At 35.8% G+C, this 21934-nt stretch overlaps 1 protein-coding gene across 1 annotated transcript in view; it reads left to right on the forward strand.

The window, feature by feature from the left end:
- The first annotated feature begins 3871 nt into the window (after positions 1–3871).
- Positions 3872–21934, forward strand: part of LOC115214907 (recQ-mediated genome instability protein 2) — a 37546-nt gene continuing 19483 nt past the window's right edge. Inside the window, exon 1 of the mRNA XM_029783966.2 lies at positions 3872–4116. The gene's annotated coding sequence lies outside the window, so the exon portion shown is untranslated. The remainder of the gene's footprint in view (positions 4117–21934) is intronic.

Raw genomic sequence — 21934 nt, forward strand, 5'->3', positions numbered from 1 at the left:
AAAATAACATCACCGAAATCTCTAAACTACAAGATAATGCATGATTAATTCAAACCATTTAAAATAAACAAACATCACATTTGACAGAATAATCTGAACACTAAAGGGTTAAGTAACAGGCACGAATGCCTGGGCGAACAACTGATCTCTTAACTGACCCCTACAATCTCTCTATTGTCTGTGTGTGCACCGACGTGTTTGTAGGATCAATAAAATTTTCAACTGTGGTTGATCCGCACCATTCGGCTTTATTTTTTGGTTCGAGAATGGTGTATCTAAAAAAACAGAGAAAACGTAGTAGTTACAGCTGGAATACCTTCGATGACAAATCTATTTGCTCGATCTGGGTTGACCTAGAGGGAAACAATATTCTTAATATTTGGTCTTCACATTTTCACTTCGCCCTTAAAAAACAAATACCATACATTTCCAATTTTCATTCATGCTTCTATCACCGAACTATTTATACATAACTCACATCAGAATGTATGGGATTTAATTAAAAGTGTGTGATATTAAATAATCATAGCAAATATAGCCATATATATATATATATAACATATACAATAACTTTGTATGAACTGTTTTCAAGTTGTGAAATTGGCGGGAAACACTGATCAAATTTGGTGTTGGTGATAAAATGTGCTTTTATGCAAGAGACTGATTTTATCATGTTGTTCTAATGGAGATTATCGTTCATATATATTAAGGTCTTTTAACTCCAGCTGAAAATCAACACAACAATCCACAATTAATACTGATTTTCGTTAAATTCGTTCAAAGATATTTACCGTCTGTAGTTATGGTTCACTAATGGTCTTTCGTTTTAGTATTTCCCTCTTGCAGTACGGCTACTTGTGTAAATATTATAGAGAAAAAAGTTTTTGTAGGAGCAAATAAGTTGTAACGAGAAGAGGTAAAATGCAAATCATGGGTAGTATACACAATTTAGATAAAAATAAAAAAATTTAGTGAAGAAATGGCGGAAGTGGAAAGCAAATGAAATTAAAGGAGGTGACAGGAAGCAGACGGGAACAGATATGTGTGTATTTTCTTATACGCTGCAGCCAAAAGTGGCTATGCCGAGACACCACACGCAGACACACACATATATATATTCTTTTATTCTACGTTATGTTACAGTGAAACAACATGCTTATTCTTCCTTTACATTTTCATTTTGCTCATTAAGGCAGCTCCCAATTTTCCTGCAGGCTACTGTTGCCGAATTGTTCACACATAAGTCACATCAAAATGTATGGTATGTAAAGTAATACCGGGGCACCGCCAAGAAGAATTTTAGCCGAACGAATTGGCCCCTGGACTCATTTTAAATTTTAAGCTTAGTACTTATTCTACCGGACTTGTTGCCAAGCAGCTAAGTTACAGGAACGTAAACACCAACACCGGTTATCAAGCGGTGGTTTATATATATATATATATATATATATATACTTTATTTAAAGCAGCAGAAAATTCAACAAAATCTGTTACTCTGAGTTTCTCGTTGCCGTTCGTCTGGGGAGAGTAATTTTCTTTTTGTGCTTTATATTTTAACACACACACCGGTAAAATTTCCACTTATTTCTTTTTTGGCGTAACTTCGGTATAAGTCCCGGATACATTTCAAGAAAGTGTTTTTTTTTTATATATGGGGGGGGGGTTAGGGTTTGTGTTAAGGTTAGAGGTGGGAGAAAAGGATTTCTGTTATCTTCAGAAATGTAAACAAAGTCACCTGTGTACCTATACCGAAGGTTCCGCGTTTTTTTAATATTTTCCTAAAATTTTCGTTGGTGTCTTGCAACCTTTTCAATAGTCTTGACTCAATCCGTTATTTACACTGTTCTTTTTTGTTTGTTTGTGCGCATGTGTGTTTTGAAACTATGTACCGTGTTTGTATGTGTGGACACATGTCTCCATGTGTCCGTGTGTGTGTATATATGGTCATGTGTTTCAGTCTCCATTGTACGTCCTTACAAATGAAACTTTCCCAATACTAAATAGGAAATAGGCATAGTAGATATACCCACCATACCTGTTTCTTTACTACCCACAGAGGGGACAGACAAACGGATTAAGTCGATTATATTGACCCCAGTGCGTGACTGGTACTTATTTAATCGACCCCGAAAGGATGAAAGGCAAAGTCGACCTCGGCGGAATTTGAACTCGGAACGTAACGGCAGACGAAATACGGCTACGCATTTCGCCCGGCGTGCTAACGTTTCTGCCAGCTCTACCCACATTTTACACAGGTAGAGTAGAATAGTTAGTGGGCTGTTATGTAGACAGATGTGTATGTGTGCGTGTATATATGTGAATATGCACATGTATGTTAGAATATGGATATGAAAATAAACATATCAACATACAGACGGAGAGGTACACAGATTATATGAACAGACAAGAACTATATCTCTAAGATTTTCGTTGCGTCTTGCAAACTTTTCAATAGTACGTCCTTACAAATGTTACCGGTGAGTGTGTCAAATTATAAGGCACTAAAAGAGAATGACTCACCCCAGACACAACAGAAAAATATATATATATATATATATATATATATTGTGGCTTTGTGTCTCTTCCCCACCACTGCTTGATCACTGGTGTTGGTATGTTTACGTTCGCGTAACGTAGCGGTTCGGTAAAAGAGGCCAATAAAAAAAAGTACCCGGCATAAAAAAGAAAGAACTGGTGTCGATTTTCAAAATTAAGGGAAAAACGTACTTAGGCTTATTTACCATCAAAACAAGGTATACCTTCACAAGTCCCACCCTAACACCGACTTTATTCCCTCATAACGTCCAAAAAATGTGGGTATCTTTTCATGAAATTTTTTGGTGGAGGTATAAAAGACGCAAACCATCGTTTTCCATTTTCCAGAAAGTTATGAGGAAACTAAAGTGAAGGAGTCACATTTGTGTAGGTACGCAAAAGGAGTTAGGGTAGATACGCAAAACGTTGTCATAAACTGAAACAGGCTTAAAAATAAAATGTTATTAGTATTAAGTAAGCAGGAAGAAACACACTAATGACAAGAAAAAAAAAGGGATGAAAATTATAATAAAAATGTTTTTAAACCCCTCTTCCTCTTCGAATTCTTGTTTTAAAAACCAGATTTTAATAAATGGACAGTCCGAATTTTTTGCTTAAATCCCAGCTATGGACCTCTCTTGGGCGCATCATCCTTCCATTAAATGTGTTTATGGGCAGAAATATATTCTTTTCTACTCTAGGCACAAGGCCCGAAATTTTGGTGGAGGAAGCCAGTCGATTAGATCGACCCCAAAATGTAACTGGTATAGGCAAAGGCGACCTCGGCGGAATTTGAACTCAGAACGTAAAGACAAACGAAATACCGCTAACGATTCTGCCAGCTCGCCGCCTGGGGACAGAAAAATATTGGAGAAAAAAAAATGTCAGAGTCAGAGGGACGAAGAACCGAAGAAGGTGTCAGGTAGTCGGGAGATGCTCTAAAAATAACTGAATTGCCCGTAAATCACATAAAATTTCTCTCTCTTTTTTTTTTTTTTTGCATGAGCATATGAATTCCTGAGTGAAGAACACAAATTCGCAAGAATTTTCTGTAAGTTTCGAAAATAAAATAAGTTACAAGGAAAGGTTATATGGGGTGCTTAAATCAGAATTCTGCCAAAAATTTTGAATGGTTTATATCACGCACAAACAGCAAAGCTGGTTGCAGAAACGATTGAACAAGCAATGTTTGCAAAGGAGAAATTTTTTAAAAAATTGTTTTTTAACATCAACACTTCTCCCCCCCACCCCAACAACTACCTGTCTTTGACGCATGCGCACAAACTGTACTCCGGTCATGGAAACTTCTCTCCGGACAGGACCCACCTAGAAGACGGTCATTGTCTATGCGTTACCGGAAGTTCACACTAAAACGTGTATTATCTTGCATATATCGGGTAGATATATATATATTCACTGCGATCGGTTCTTATTATACTGCCAGCGTCTTGTTTTGAACCTATTTGTCATTCATTACGTTACCATAATTCTGTGGAAACACGTCCTCTTTCGGCAACTTCCCAACGCGCGGCTTGTCGTCGTCCGAGCAGAATGGAAGACTTTCATTGAAACATACTGCAGGTAAACACACTCCTCGTTTGTTTATCAGTCTGATGTATTGATGTTACTCAACATTATTCGGTTTTTTTTTTTTCGTTGAATGAATTACTGTGACATTCTAATATGCTACAAAAAATACTGGCAATTCATTAGTTAAAATTCGAAGAATTAAACTACGTTAAACTTACAACTTACAAATTTATCAAAAAAGCCAAGGGAAAATAATGTTTTCTTTTGACACATTCTACCAGTATACGAAGTTTCAAATTGTTTAGTTAACTAGAAATTGGGTTGAATTCTGTCTATCTAAAGGAAAAGATCCCAAAACCCTTTTGGGGATCCGGAAAACAGAGTGTGGCAAGGTGGAAAAAAATTACCCAATTTTTCTCATTGACACATTTATTGGTCTTTTGCTGAGATTTAAGCTAAAAATTCGGACTATCCGTATTTTAGACTGCGATTAAAAAAATATTCGAAAAATTGACCAAAATTTTTAAAATTTGGAAAATTTTTTTAAAACTTTTTTTCTTAGTTGTGTGAATTCCCGTGCGTAGAATACACATTCTCAAAAAGTTTCTGAAAATAAAGTTATTCGGGGTTATATGGCGTGCGTAAAGCAGAATTCCACCGGTAAATAAATTTTAGATAAATTTCCACCGGTAAATAAATTTATATCGCGAAAAACCACTGTTAAGTGGTTGGTGTTAGGACGGGCATCAAGCTGTAGAAACCAAACTGAAACAGATGGTTGGATCCTGGTGCAAGTAGCCCTCCACCAGTCCGTTTGCTAAATGTGAATTATCTTTTGTTTTACTTGTTTTAGTTGTTCGACTACGGCCATGCTGGGGCACCACGTCGACTTCCATTTTTGAAGTCCGATATTTATCGTTCCTTTTTGCCGAACCGCTATCCTCCGGAAATGTAAAAAACTAACACCTGTTATCAAGCAGTGACGAGGACAGATCCGCATGTGTTTGACTGGCTTTAAGTTTCCGTCTACCAAATTCACTCAAAGCTTTATTCAGCTCAGGGCAATACTAAAAGGCACCTGCAAAAAGTGTCACGCTCTGGGACTAAACTCGGAACCCTGTGGTTTAATAAAAATGAAATTATTGTATACAGTGCTCAGGTGCACCACAACTTGTCAAAAAGTGCATACAAAGTATATGCAGTAATGTACAAATGTCTGGAAAGCGAACTGTGTATGAGTCAGAGACATGCTTGCGTGTGTATGGAGGGGAGAAAATCAGGTGTAGTGTTGGCGAATCTCAGGAAGCATGGAAGTTTTGAAGGATGCAGTGCTCCGACAACTAACAACTGATGCTGGCAGTCTGTTCCATGCTTCAGCAACTCTTAGCATGAAAAAATGTTTCCGATAGTCATGGGAGCTGTGCTGTTTTCTGACTTTGTAAACATGTCCACGAGTGTTAGACAGGTGGAGTTTGAAAAGGTGCTCAGAGTTATTGCTTGTAAGATGGTTTATAATTTTATGGGTGTCTGCCAAGTCAGCTGTCAGACGTCGGAGTTTCAATGTGTCCATGCCCAGGGAAGTAAGGCATTCAGAATATGGCAAATTCCTGATAGAGGGTATTCTCTTGGTTGCACATCGCTGAACGGCTTCCAGACAATTAATATCCTGGGCAAGATAGGGGTTCCAGACCAGTGATGCAAATTCCAGGTAAGGTCGTACCATAGCTATATAAAGCCGCAGACAGATAGCCGGAGAGCGGCTCACAAAGAACTTGGTGAGTGATGCCAAGACACCCTCAGCCTTCTTGGCAATTTTAGCAATGTGTTTTGTCCAACGCAAATCACTGTCGACAATGATGCCCAGGTCACATTCACACGAAGACTTTTTGAGATTAGTGTTGTGGAGGGAGTAAGTAGATGCTAAGTTTTTCCTCCCAAAATGCATGGTGGTACATTTGTCCACAGCCAGCTTGAGTTGCCAGTCCATGATCCACTGCTGCATTGTCTGATTGCAATAGAAATCTATAGTGTACAGGATCTGACCTCTTTATTTCAAGGTACAGCTTGATGTCATCTGCATATTTCAGCACAGTGGCATTCTTTAAGTTGGCATCTATGTCATTAACATATGCAACAAATAAAAGGGGGCCAAGAATAGATCCCTGTGGTACACCAGATGTCATCTGATAGGGTGAAGAGTGCTGTCCTAGAAATGTGACAACCTCTTTTCGGCTGATAATAAAGGACTTCAACCAGTTATAGAGATCATCTCTTACATCCAACGCAGAGAGTTTCACCATAAGTCTTTTGTGTGGCACAGAGTGAAAAACCTTAGCAAAGTCCAGGTAAACAACATCCACCCAGGATCCGCGATCAGTGATTGTAAAACATTGTAAAACACTTGTAATTTGCATTAAATTTTTTTTTTTTTTTTCCACCTTTCCGCCATCCTGCTATTCATTGTATTTCACAATTGAAATGAAATCTGTTTTCTTTTTGTCATTTATAGTATTCCATTTTCTGAAATGCTTCTGCTAAACTTTTAATCTGCAATTAACAAAAAAAATTTTTTGAAACTTCTTAACTGTCTCCCCAACATTTCATCTTGAAATTGCCATTAAAAAAATTTCTTCAAAAAATTCCACCCGCATCTTCACCAACTACTTTTTTGTGGGGTGTGGAGGTGGTTGTCACATTTTTATTTTCTGTAAAATCTTTACTTATGACACAAAAAGCAAAGAAACCATATTTATCACTTTTTTTCAACACTCCCATTACTCTTTTTTTTCCCTAAACTTTTTCTCTGCAACATCATCTTCATCATTTAATGTCCGTTTTCCAAGCTGGTATGGGTTAGATGGTTTGCTGGAGAGCTGCTTGCACCAAGCTCCAGCCATCTGTTTTGGTTTGGTTTCTACAGCTTGATGTACTTCCTAACGCCAACCACTTTACAGTGTGTACTGGGTGCCTTCTGCATGTCACAGGCACGTAAAAATTAAATGAATTATGAGAAAAACAAGAGGTTATTCACCTATCTGATTCCACCAAGTGTCAGCAGTCATCATTGCTATCAAATTGAATTTTACATACTATTTTTTTTATTAAAAAAAAGAAAGCAATATCCTGTTTCAGTTACAAAAATTATACTTCAATTAAAAATATTCTTTTCAATATTTCAAACAACTGAATTTTTTTTTTTCCAGGATACTTCTATAGATGTTTTTTCACTCCTTCACTTTTGGTAGATGCTTGATAAAATACTTTGTAATAGCACTCTCTAAGACAAAGTATTTCCTATTTCTTTATTGCCCACTTGGAGCTAAACATAGAGAGGACAAACAAGGACAGACAAAGAGATTAAGTCGATTAGATCGACCCTAGTGCGTAACTGGTACTTATTTAATCGACCCCGAAAGGATAAGTCGACCTCGGCGGAATTTGAACTCAGAACGTAGCAGCAGACGAAATACCGCAAAGCATTTCGCCTGGCGTGCTAACACTTCTGCCAGCTCGCCGCCTTAAAAGGGAAAGTATTTCCGCCCACTGAAACACATTTCATTTTGAAACCTTTATCTCCTTGTGTGTAGGGAACTCATGTGGAGAAATATTGATATTCTGAACTGAAGGATTGCTGATAGCCAAAGTGAAGAATGACAGCAGTAACAGAGCTTCAAACTTTCTCCATCCTATTCTTATTCTAGCAACTATACTTTCAGAACATCCTCTTCCACTGCTAATTAGGTCATATAGGTAACAGAAACTATCTACTACATTTAGGGAGCTCCAGAGCATTTGAGAAAATCAATTTCCTGTGTATTCTTGGGGTATTCTTTTGTTTTGTAAAATTACTTGTCTGATGATCACGGTCTTTTATGTTCTCATTCTTCTCTTAAAAAATTATGTAAGAAATGGCTGCAATGAGCTGACAGTTATCCATCGTATGTTATTATTAATTTGATTATATATATATATATATATATATGTGTGTGTGTGTGACCGTGTATATATATATGTATGTATGTAATGTGTGTGTGGATCAAAGCAGTTTGATCAAACTGTTTTGATCCATGCATGTAACCCCCAATAAATGTGTTGAGGGCCCTTCTTTCGTTTGTCAACTCACTCTTGTGTGTTTCTATATGCAATACTAATGAACAGTTGTTAGAACTCGACATTCATACATATGCTTTAGAATAAAGCGTTAAGTACAGAGCCTAGTATAAATTATTCAATGACAAAGGACATAAATTATGTAATCGACCTCTTTAACTTACAGCTTTCTGCTATAAGGAATTGTACTTAGAGATGAGTGCTTCGGTAACATTTTAACCCCCACCCCATGTATTCTCTATTTAACCCTCTTAATCCCACTATCGGTTTGATTATATATATATATACGACTGGCGGATCTTTTCGGTTTGAACGGCGGTTTTTAACATAATTTCTAGGTAACAAAAAAATTTTAAACTTCGTATACTGGTAGAATGTGTTTATAAAACATCATTTTCTCTTGGCTTTATTGAGAAAATTCTATAGTTTGTAAGATATTTGTTGTTGTTTTTCTTCAATTTCTGCAATTTCAACTAATCAATGACGTGTATTGAGGTAAAAAAAAAACATTCTGTGCTGTATGAATATGTCCCTTGTTTAAGAAACAGATTGGGTTTATTTACATTTCTGAAGAAAAAAAGATACCCTTCCCCCCACCCCTAACCCTAAAACAGATTGAAATGCAATAGATCGATATTTGGGTCATAATTATGGGTGACTATTTCATATGACACTGCTAGATCCTGACTGGTAATTCTGAAATTACGTTCGCTTAAAAAGAATTGTGTATGCTATCCAAGGGGAACAACTCTTTAAAACTAAGTTTTGCTGCGAACTTAGCAAACCGACGGTAGCTTATTAGCAATGTATATTGATTTAATTCGAAGTTCGTAGTTGTGAAGAGCGGGAATTGTTTTCAGTCTAAAAATATTAGGAATAGTATCTTTTACTTGTTTGTCATTTAACCGCGGCCATACTGGGGCACCGCATCGAAGTTTTCAACCTTTTTAACTGGTTGAAATCCTTCATTCTCAACCGAAAGGAGGTAGTCACAGTTCTAGGACAGCATTCTACACCATATGAGATGTCATCGGGTGTACCACAGGGATCTGTCCTTGGTCCCCTCTTGTTTGTGGCAAACATTAATGACATAGATGCAAATTTAAAGAATGCCACAGTATTAAAATATGCAGACGACATCAAGCTGTACCTTGAAATCAAGAGGACAGATCCTGTTGTCTACAGCTCTTTCCTGCAATCAGACCTGGACACAATGCAGCAATGGATCACAGACTGGCAACTGAAACTGGCTGTGGACAAGTGTACCACCATGCATTTTGGGAAAAAAAAAACCTGCGTCCACATACTCCCTCCATTATGGGTGACATTTTCATTTGACACTGCTAGAAAAAAATCCCATTTTCCGTAGTGGTGTTGTATGAAATTGTCACCCATAATTATAACCCTAGTATCGATCTATTGCATTTCAATCTATTTTAGATTTAGGGTTATGGGTGGGGCAAGGGTATCTTTTTTCTTCACAAATGTAAATAAACCCAAACTGTTTCTTAAGCGAGGGACATATTCATTATGCACAGAATGTTATTTATGTCAATGGAGGTAATTGATTGGTTAAAATAGCTGAAATGCAAGTAATTTCAGACGAAATATCTTACAAACGATAGAATTTTCTCAATAAAGCCAAGAGAAAATGATGTTTTATAAACACATTCTACCTGTATACGAAGTTTAAAACTTTTTAGTTACCTAGAAATTATGTTACAAAGTGCCGTTCAAAAGGAAAAGATCCCAAGCTTCTTACCACACAGCCTTCCTGCCCCTGTTGTCTTAGAATTTTGTGTATAAGGACAGTAATTGTATTTATGCAAGTTTTATCTACTGCTGCAGACATGGCTATGTGGTTATGACGCTTGCTTCTCAACTGTGTAGTCTTGGGTTCAGTCCCATTGCCTGGCACCTTGGTTGTCTTCTAGTATAGCCCAGGTCGACCAAAACCTGAGTGGATGTGGTAGACAGAGACTGAAAGTAGCCCATTGTGTGTGTGTGTAGTTTGTGTTGTTAGTTCAACCGGCTGTGGTTTGTTTACGCCCTTGTTATTACTTCTCAGCAAAAGTGGTGGATAGAATAAGTACCTCATGAAAAATAAAATGAAAAAAGAAAAGCTAATACTAGAGTTTTGTTTCACAAAATCCTTGAAGGCGATGCCATAGCATGACCACAGTTGAATGACTGAAATAACTAAAAGCTAATAGTCTTAAAATTTCGTTACTACTTTCAATTGATCCTTTATTTTATTTATTTATTTATTTTTGATAAATGAATTTGCAAACCTGAACTGGAATGACCATTGGATATTGGGTGCTAGTGTAGCATGTGGTCTACCATGTTGTCAAACAGTATAAGCCTGGGTTATCAACCTTAAACGTTCAGTTTGTAAAGGAAACCAATTTTTCCATTATATGGACATTAACAACAAATTGAACTGCAAGCTGAGCCTGAGAGATTTTAGAACTAATATTTTTCTTTGTCATGGATGTACCCATGACCACAGCAGTGACTAACAAGAAAATCTAAAAATACTATAACTGACTAGTACAATATGTGCCGCGAGGGGTGTGGAGTCATAGTTTATCGATTTGGAGATGGTCTAACGAATGGGACCTGTGTCTGAATGTGTCAAAGTGCTGTCATCTGCCTGTTGGCTCTCCTCCTGCAACTCAACTTGATTTCGAGCCGGGTCGTCTGCTGCTGGACCTGGGTATCTTGGTGGATTCCTCCTTTTCGCCTTCGGCCCAGTGTGTCCATGCTACCAACAAAGCACGCGGAGTTTTGTTCTTGATTCGACGGTCATTCGGAATGCTCACAGCAGCCACATTCCTACCGCTCTATGTCATGTTGGTGAGACCCATATTGGAGTACGGGATTCAAGCCTCTTCTCCTTATCTCCTCAAAGACATATAGCATCTCAAAAGAGTCCAGAAGCTGGCTACCCGCATGGTTCTTGGTCTCAAGAATTTGTCTTATGAAGAAAGGCTGAAGACGCTTGACCTTTATTCTCTAGAAAAACGCCGCCGCTGTGTGATCTCATTCTTGCTCACAACATCATAAGCAGAAAATGTAACCTCTCGAAGGAGCTGTTCTTCACTCCTGCTCCAGAGTGTCGGCTGCGGGGTCATTCCAAAAAGCTCTATCTGTGACGATTTCATCTCAATCGAAGGAGAGGAGCTTTCTCCGTCCGGGTTGCAGATCCGTGGAATAAGCTGCCGGACGAGATGGTGAAGATGCCGACGACCGCTCGGTTCAAAGTCTCCCTTGACCACAAGTGGCCTGAACTCTTTACATGAACACCACCCTGTACATAACTCCATGTCCCCCTACATGGCCTTGCTTTTTTGCTTTTTGAGCCAAAAAATTAACTAACTAACTAACTAACATGTAGAAGATGGTTGGAACAAACGATAACTCCATTCAGATCGACGAAAATACAACTGAGGAAGAATGCTGAATGGTGTCAACACTCCTTTCTTCACTGACAGTGATGCAGAACAATGAAACAACAGGAACAATGGACATAGAACTGATCAGCTGTGGGTTTTGGGTCTCAAACAAGTCTCAGACTGTCGATACTTTTGTGTGGAATGGTGTGACAGGAACAGTCTGATCCCATTCTTGAAAAAGAATGTGAAAAAGGTTCACTAATTCATTCTGATGAGTGGCCTGTTTATAACAATTTTAATGCCATAGGTTATCACCATCTGATAGTGAACCATCAACGACATTATGTGGATCCAGTGACCAGAGCATGCTTTCAAGCCATTGAGTGATCACAGTTAGATGCTAAAACTATGATTCTGAAATATCTGAAGTTCTCCAATCTGTTTGACACCATGGTAGACCGCATACTATACTAGCACTAGATATTGTCTGTTTGTAGAGTTTTTTATGGTGCATAGACAAAATTTAGGTAATTGAGGCATTTCCTGTAAAAGATAGTTAAAATAACACTAGTTTGTTAACAGTTCCTATAGTAGTGGTTGCAATCAAATAAGCATTTTGGGGACTTGAATTACATGCGTGTGTGTTATTCTGGGTCCATTCAATTTCATATGGTTAGGAATATTGAATCCTGCATTTTAATATTCAACTATGGTGGTAGCTGAATATTATTCTTAAGGCCGCAATTTACTCACATGCAGCATCTTTCACAGCTTTGTCACTAATTCAGTTCTTAACCAAATTGAAAAGTAACATTTTTGAAGAGGACTGTTCCCGAGCTACATTTTGGTATTAAAAAATTGAGATTTGGTCCAGTAGAAGAATGTTTACATCAAAATTTGTAGCAATGTTATGGGAAAGTAAGTAATGCCACCAATCAAGTTTAGATTTAAGTAACTTTTACATTTTAAAAGCAAAATATCTTAGCTTTAATGATAGAAGAAAGCATGAAGAATTTCTTAGTTTTAGTCCCATGCAACAAAAACCTGTATAAAAAAAAAATTGAGGTAAAATATGAAAAAGAATATAAGTAAGGCAAAAAATTAAGTATAATTAACTTTTTTATTCTAAAAACAAACTATATTTTAATTAAGCTTAAATGAGAGAGCTCAATTCAAGGAATTTCATGGCATTGATCTCGTGCAATGAAGTTTTAAAAGAAAAAAGTTATGAGTGTTTGTTTCTCAAATTTGAGGATGATAATATACTTTTTTATGAATATAGTTCTACAAGGGGACTTTTAATATATGTTACTGGCATCATTTTGGTAAGGAGAAAATTATCAATGACACTGCTAATTGACACATTATTAATTAGCATAATAGCATAGCCTGGGAAAAACATGGATTTCATGGAAAAATGCAAGTAAGAGAAACAATATTAACATGTAAGGATAAAATTTGAATATATTAAAAATTGTTTGATTTTAATTTACAAAGTAACATAATTAAAAAAGGTACCATCATTTTGTTAAAATATTGACACCTTAGAATACTTAAAAAATGAGAAGTTTTATGCAAATTAGAATAGTATATATGGTAGGCAAATTCATTATGTGAAAAAATAGGCATAGGGTCAAGATTAAAAATGTGAAGACTTGGCAATAACTCAAGCAAATTTTACTGTGAATTTGATATAGGTATTATTTCTTATAACCTATACATTTTTATAATAATTTCTTTTTAAAATGCAAAAAATAATTTGAGTTATTATTTTTATTACATGTAACAAGTAATAACAAATAGAAGTAATAACTTGTATTAAAATTTTTAGTTTTAGAAACACAGTCATAGCTATGTGATTAAGATGTGTGCTTCACAGCTATGTGGTTTAGGGTTTGCTCTCACTATGTGGTACCATGGGTGTTTTCTATTGCTTTTGATCAATCAATGGTTTGTGAGTGAAATTTGGTAGCTGGGAACTGTATGGATCCTCTGACTTTGTGTTTTGTCTTCTCTTGCATTCACATTGACATCACTAATGTTGCAACTTCAGAGATTGTGCAAAGACCAGTGGAATATAGGTACTTGAAAATAAAAGCTGGCATCAGGAAGGGTGTCTAACTAGTGAACACTGCCCCGAGACATATACTTCTGCTGGTTTCAGTCATTGTTCTATGGCTATGCTATAGTATCACCTTTTTTAGGTTGTAATCTACTGCTTTAACCCTGGTACTATTGACTTTGGAGGATGAAAAGCTAAGTGGGCCTGGATGGATTTGATTTCAGATTGTAAAAGGTTATTACTAAACATGACAAGGTATTTAGTACACCACTTGATTGACTCTACCAGCTCTCCACCATTGTATCATAATTGAACATCTGGTTCTCTTTGCTCCGAAAGGTTAGTCAGATGTTCTCTAGTATAACATCCCTCTGTTTGTGGTCTTATGTCATGTTTGCAAATTTCAACATCTTATGGTCAGCCTCTACTTCTTCCTGCATCTTCTTGGGTATTCTGTAACACTTGTTGCTTTTCCAGCCATTCTTCATATGCATCACTTGTTTGTACCAGAACAGTTTTCTCTCTTGTATCTACACTTTGTGGCACACATGCACATGTACGTGAGCAATTTAATAACCATCCATTTTTACATAAAAAGAAGGGAAACTTTTTGCAAAATTTCTTTTTTTCACTCAAAAGTACAATTATAAGTATGGTTCAAAGCATATTAACCCTTTTGTTACCGTATTTTTTTTTAGATGCTCTGTGTTTCATTCAATTAATTTTAAAGACAGCAAAGAATTTAGTAAAAGAACTTAGTTATCATTAAGCTAGTGTTGAGAACATAAATTGTGACTCAGGTTTGGTGGGAGATTTTAATTCAATACTAATGAAAGCAAGACATTTGTACTACAGAGCCAGAGGCAGTTTTGGCCGGGTTGGTATCAAAAGGGTTAATGTCTAATGTTTGTTACTCATACATTATCTACGGACAAGATTTGCTTCTCTATGTTATACATATAAAGTATGGAATAACAGAACCATAGACAGTCAATAAATTAGCCATTTGTCTTTGTTCTAAATCAGGGAAATGGAGTGATGGAAGAAAAAAGGTACTCACTCAGTTTTAGAAATAGAAACAATTTCTTTTTTTGCTCTTGCAAAAACATCTTGAGTCTTAGTTCAAGTGCACTGGGGAAATTTTTCATTAAGTTTTGTCTTTCTTTGTGTGTATATATTTTAACTCTTTGGCATTCAGATTTTCTACCAATATAATGCTTATTCATTCACATTGTTTTAAATTAATGATGCATTATCTTGTAAATTAGAGATTTGGGATCTTTTTGGTTTGAACGGTAGTTTTTTTCTAGCGGTGTCATATGAAATTGTCACCCATAATTATGACCCTAGTATCGATCTATTGCATTTCAATCTCTTTTAGGGTTAGGGCTGGGGGAAGGGTATCTTTTTTTCTTCACAAATGTAAATAAACCCAATCTGTTTCTTAAACGACGGACATATTCATACAGCACAGAATGTTGTTTACCTCAATGGATGTCATTGATTGGTTGAAATTGCAGAAATTGAAGAAAAAAAAACAACAAATATCTTACAAACTATAGAATTTTCTCAATAAAGCCCAGAGAAAAAGATGTTTTATAAACACATTCTACCAGTATACGAAGTTTAAAATTTTTTAGTTACCTAGAAATTATGTTAAAAACTGCCGTTGAAACCGAAAAGATCCAAGATTTTAATGATAGTTTATTTTTAGAATGACATAGAAGGGTAGGTGTGAGAATCCAGATCTGGCTGGTTGAATATGATTAGTTTAATTGCTAAAGGGTTAAAGAGCTATGTGAATTACATACACACTTTTTTGTATTTATTCTGAATCTGTTACTGTGCAAAATGCACATTTTTTCCATGTGATGAATACTTCTTACTGTAGTGGTTCACTCACTTGCTCACTTGCTTCTATTATTGCAAATAGTTATCATATATATATTTGAATAAAAGCTGTATACCCTCATTTCTTGTGCGTTTACGGTTCCCTGTCTAAAAATTGTCTCTTTATGTTTGCATAAATTGAAAATAAAGATGTTTTTGTATATAATGCATGATCAAAAATTTGATAATACTTCCAAAAGAAATAACAAAGAATAGCATTCATTTTACTGAAAAATGGACAGATGTGGCTCTTTCCTAGTCCATTTTCAACATGTGATGGAAGTACACAAAACTGATTTCTAATTAACTCACTAAATATTCACATGATCACTTAAAACTTTTTTTTTTTTCCTTCAGAATTCAGTGGTCATGTGGAATTTTAGTCATTACTAAAGCTTGTTATTCTATCTACTAATCTCATTGTCTAAACTTTAGTCAAATTTTTTTTAAAAATCGCTGTGAATAATAAACCCTGATTGCAAAAAAAAAAAAATATTCATAATGAATTTTTAATTTAATAAAGAAGGTTTGAATTTTATTCTGAGTTGGAAAAATCCAAAACTGCTCTGAGTAAAAGTTAAGGATAGTAAACACTGAATAAAAAGTCATCAAGGATAATGGAGAGTGTGGCAAAGTAATTTTATACAGTTATATACAAAAAAAAAAAATGTAGGAATCCATAGAATTTCATTGTAAATAAATTCTGAGTTCTTTCTTTTTTTTCTTTTTACTTGTTTCGGTCATTTGACTGCGGCCATGCTGGAGCACCACCATTAGTCGATCAAATCGACCCCGGCACTTATTCTTTTGTAAACCCAGTACTTATTCTATCGGTCTCTTTTGCCGAACTGCTAAGTAACGGGGACATAAACACACCAGCATCGGTTGTCAAGCAATGCTAGGGGGACAAACACAGACACACAAACACACACACATACATATATATATATACATATATACAACAGGGTTCTTTCAATTTCCGTCTACCAAATCCACTCACAAGGCATTGGTCGGCCCTGGGCTATAGCAGAAGACACTTGCCCAAGATGCCACGCAGTGGAACTGAACCCGGAACCATGTGGTTGGTTACCAAGCTACTTACCACACAGCCAATGGAGACTCAGTTTTATAATTTATAATTAAAACACCCTATTAAGCCAACAAAAGTTGCTGAAAGAGTGTGTGTGAGAGAGAGAGAGAGAGAGAGAGAGGCGAACTGGTGAGCAGTTTATACAAAAACAAGTCAAAGGGATATTATTAGATATTCAAAAGTTTTAGAAAGAAAAATTAGAAGTAAAAATGTCATTTTGAGCATGGCTCTTTGATGGGTAGTGGAAGAAAGTTCAGAGAAGAAAAGGAGGAAGATGAAGGGAATGGTTAGCCAGGCAAAAACCTTGTGGGTAGATACTTGGACACAAAAGAAAACAGCACAGCTCCCCTGACTTCAGGAAACATTTTTTCACGCTGAGAGTTGCTGAAGCATGGAACAAACTGCCGGCATCAGTTGTTAGTTGTCAGAACACTGCATCCTTCAAAACTTCCATGCTTTCTGAGATTCGCCAACACTACACCTGATTTTCTCCCCTCCATACACACGCAAGCATGTATCTGACACATGCATTGTTCACTTCCCAGACATTTGTACATTACTGCATATACTCTGACAAGTTGTGGTGCACCTGAGCACTGTATACAATAATTTCATTATTATTATTATCATTATTATAAAAATTATTGATTGGAAGTTGGAGAGGGAAAAAAAGGGGTTTTTAAATGCAGAAGAGTGCATAATTGTCCTGTGTATGTATATATGCATGTGAGTAGTGTATATGTATTTGCAAACAACTTCCAGTGCTACCAGTTGAAAGCACAACATATCAAATACTTGCAGGCTTATGGGGTCATCAGGACAGACTGTGTGCTGATGTATTTTCCAGTATACAAGTCAGCATAGAGTAAAGTGTAAATGTAGTGTAAACATCCAAATATATTGTCACAATCTTCCGAAATCCTACCGAATGTTACATGGAATTTTTGGTCCTATAAAGTCATCTTGTATGAATCAATTAAAAGTTTCGGTCTGAAACTTTCAACTCATATGCTGGAATATATTGTGTGGTTACACACTTTCTTAAAATAATTTCACTGAATGATTGTAATCTGAGTTTTTATATAGATCTCTCTTCTATATACTATATTTATAAATTATAATAATATGAGGGAATATTATTCCAAACTTACAGGGAAAAGTTCAATTTAGAAATACTAAATCAAATTTCACAAAATATAACACACACACACACATATATTTATTTATATATATATATATATATAAATAACTAGCCCCACAACTATGAAATAACAGCAGAGGAATAGCAGAAATTGAATTATTTTTCCACCTTAATGCTTTTACATAAAGGTAAAATGACTTTTTGCAGAGTGTGGTTACTCCTAGCTGCTTGTTTTGGGATTCATTCTATCTGCAGGTGTTTCCTTTCTTTGTGTTTCTAGAGAGGAAAATTGATTCCACCCACTTTACTTTGCGGTCATTGAAGGAATAGGTACTATATTTTCTGGATTGTTATCTACAATAGGCTGTTGTCCTATTTTGAGGAGCAATACTGATTTACAATTAATTAAGTGGCATGTTAGAATCTTATTTTAACATGAATATTCATGCATGAAAAAAATAAAAATTCAGGCCATGAAAACAGCTGTGAACTCTGCATTTAGAGATCAAGATACTAAATTACAAAGACATACAAGGATAAATAAGATGGATCTATTTTGACTCAGTACTTGCTTAATTTCTATTAACCCTTTAGTATTGCTTATTCTTTCAAATGTAATGCTTATTCATTCACACTGGTTTGAATTTATCCTGTATTAACTTTCAGCTTTGCGATTTCAGTTGTGATTGTTTTTAATAATAATATTGTATGGTAGGTGTGATAGGCTGGATCTGGCCACTACTAATTTTTCATTTAAGTCTGGTACTTATTCTTTCAGATCTCTTTAGCTGAACTGTTATGGGGATGGAAACAAACCAACACCAGTTGTCAGGTGGTGGTTGACAACAATACATGCATACACGCACAAGTTTCTTTCAGTTGCTATGAAATCCACTCACAAGACTTTGATTGGCCCAGGGCTGTGGTAGACAGTTACTCTTGGTGCCATGCAGTGGAACTGTGGTTGGGATAACTAAAATTTATTTCAAATAATTTCAAAATATATGAACATGAAAAATTTAAAGTTAGCCAAAAGCATTTCAGTTTGTGAACTCTACTTTCAAGAAATTAATTTTTGTCTCTAATTTTAATTCATATATTTATCTTTTTATTTCTTCTTTTGGATAATTTTTTTACAATTTGGTTTTTCTATAAATCTATTGTGCTGAACACATTCTTTGTATGAGAATTGAATGACTTTTGATTGGAGTTTATAGTCATTATTATCTCTTCTATAGCTCTGGAACAGTCATCATTTATGTGCATTATGTATTAAACAAACGTAGCTCAAAATGCTCAGGACCAGCTGGAGCACTAGTTCAAACTTCATGCATGTTTTAAACTGAAATCAGAATAACCATGAAATAACTTGATATCTGATTCAGAGGCTTATGAGTAATTGTTAAGCATTGAATTGATTTGCAAATCGACTAGTTTATTTTGTCCTCGTACCAAATTAATGTTTATTCTTATTTTTTCTATCATTGTTTTCGGTTTCCATCGACACTCCACCTCCATTCATTCCATACTAAGTCTATATTTACATTTTACTAAATCAAGTTACAATCTATTAATATTTTGATATGACATGTAACACTAATACCAAATTCAGTCTTTTATTGTTGTACATTCTTCTCATCAGCATTTCTCCTAGGGTTCCACAAGAAATAGTGATATGCTAGTTATATGCAAATGCAGTTTTTTTGTTTTTTTTTTGATTATTTTTGTGCTTAATTCTTTGTAATTTCATCATACAGGTATGGCATATTTTTTTAAGTATGAAAATCCTTTGGGGAAAAAAAAATTACCTTTATAAGGAATTGTAGGGGAATTTGGTCTAAACAAGGTCTTGGTTAAAATGAAATTTCTTAAGATTTGTTAGTGACAGCTGGTGGATTAAACATCAAAAAGTACCTAGTGTTAGAAGGGCATCCAGTTATAGAAACCTTGACAAAACAGACAGCTTGGCACAGACATCTGGCTCGCCAACTCTTGTTAAACCATCCAACCTATGCTAGCATGAAAAATGAATGTTAAATAATGGAACCTTCTCGGAGTTGTTGGTGTTAGGAAGGGCATCCAGCCTTAGAAAACCATGCCAAATCAGTCTGGAGTCTGTTGCAGCCTTCCAGTGTGCCAACCCAGTCAAACCATTCAACCCAGTCGAACTGTCCAACCTATGACAACATGGACTACAGACATTAAATGATGATGAATTTTAACTTTACGAAACAAAAAGATTAAAGGTATATAATACTTTTTATATAAAGGTTCTCAAAGATGGAATGTGTTCCCTAGGTTCCTCAAGAGTAAAAGGTTGGAGAAGTGCTGCTCTAGGATAATGTTGTGCTTGTTTTTTGCTATTTGAACTTCCACCACTTTGGAAATTTTAGCTGTTATTACTAAGCATTTTAACCACATCAGTCTTTAAGTAACAAAAACCTGTTTTAGTAGTCAGCTTTGTCGTATGTTCTTTCATGGTCAATAAAATACCACTGAAGTACAGAGGTTGATACAGATGTCAATATGCCTTTCCTATAATTTGCAGCCTTGTAGCAATGTAAAATCATTTTATCTTCTTTCCCCGCTGATATTTTAATCACACAGATGTGTTAGTGAAAAGGTTATCTTTTAATCATTAACCAGATTTCCTGCTAACACTTGTTCTTTGATTAATTTGAAACAACTTCCTACCAGGCTTTCACTATTTCAACTGGGATGATCAAGTTTAAGACAACCGTTATCACACACACAGCTTGATGTATTTCCTTGTTCTGTGTGCGATGTTACATCAGTTTGATCACTGCTGATATACAACAATTCCATTTAGTGGCAGTTATTTATTTATTTATTTATTTATTTTGCCATTCATAAAATTCATATCTCTTAGTTCATTAAATAACCATGAAATTTGTGTTGCAACCTTCTCTGGTATACTAGTATCTTCATTTTATACATGCATGTTGACAGTAGCTACATCAGATCTGTTTACTCAATTTAGGTTCCATGGCTGGGTTGCAAGTTTGTATCCACAGTACCCAGTACACTGTAAAGTGATTGCTGTTAGGAAGGGCATCCAGTTATAGAACCTTTGCCAAAACAGAAAGCTTGGCACAGACATCTGGCTTGCCAACTTTTGTCAAACCATCCAACCCATGCTAGCATGAAAAATGGATGTTAAATGTTGGAACTTTCTTGGAATTGTTGGCATTAGGAAGTCATAACCACACAGTCACATGCTCAATCCTACTTTGAGGCATGTTGAGCAAATGTTTTCTGCAATAACATCAAAACAGTTTTCTGCAATAACATCAAAACGAGCCTTGTAAGTGAAATTAGATAGACAGAAACTGTGTGCAAGCCTATCAGGACTAATTTATTTTGGTTGATAGACTTAATCTGTCACGCAGTTTAAATCTTTTAACATATTTCAACTCGTATCATTTTAAATTTTTGAACTGACTGAAACAGTTTCTATTTTGAGACCTAAATTAAAACCTTCCTTCAAAATTTCCTGTTAATTTATGTTCCAAATGGAGGCGCTCCATTGGTTATGACAAGCATTCCAGTTTTATCCAATCAATGAACCAGCCAGCTTGTGAAATTAACATGCAAATGGTTGAGCACTCCGCAGACATGTGTACCCCTAATGTAGTTCTCAGAGAATCGGCATGACACAGAATGTGACAAGGTTGGCCTTTTGAAATACAGGTACTCATTTTGCCAGCTGAGTGGACATAGTGCCTTGCTCAAGGACGTGCTGCTGGGGATCAAACTCATCACCTTATGAGTGTGAGCGGAATAACTTAACCACATAGCCATGCATCTTCACTGTGTTCCAAATACCAAGTTAACAACATTTGTTTTAATAAACTCTTCATTACTTTAATTAATCAAAACAAAAGCAGTGTGTTTCAACAGAAGTATGGCAAAAGAATTAAAACAAGAACCGATGGTGGTCTTAGGCAGGTTGGTATCAAAAAGGGGTTAACATTATCGCCATTTGGTCCCCAGGTGCCTGTAGTAGGGTTCACACTGCAAGTATTCAGACCAGATGACTTGTGTGAATATAAATTCCTTATATTTTGTACACTCCTTCATACTCTGGTAGCTCAAGAGTCCTGGTTTATTGCACCTTTACCCTACCCCATCTCCTCATATCAGATACCTTATCAAAT

The sequence above is a fragment of the Octopus sinensis genome, linkage group LG8 (assembly GCF_006345805.1).
Source record: "Octopus sinensis linkage group LG8, ASM634580v1, whole genome shotgun sequence".
Classification (NCBI taxonomy): Eukaryota; Metazoa; Mollusca; class Cephalopoda; order Octopoda; family Octopodidae; genus Octopus; species Octopus sinensis.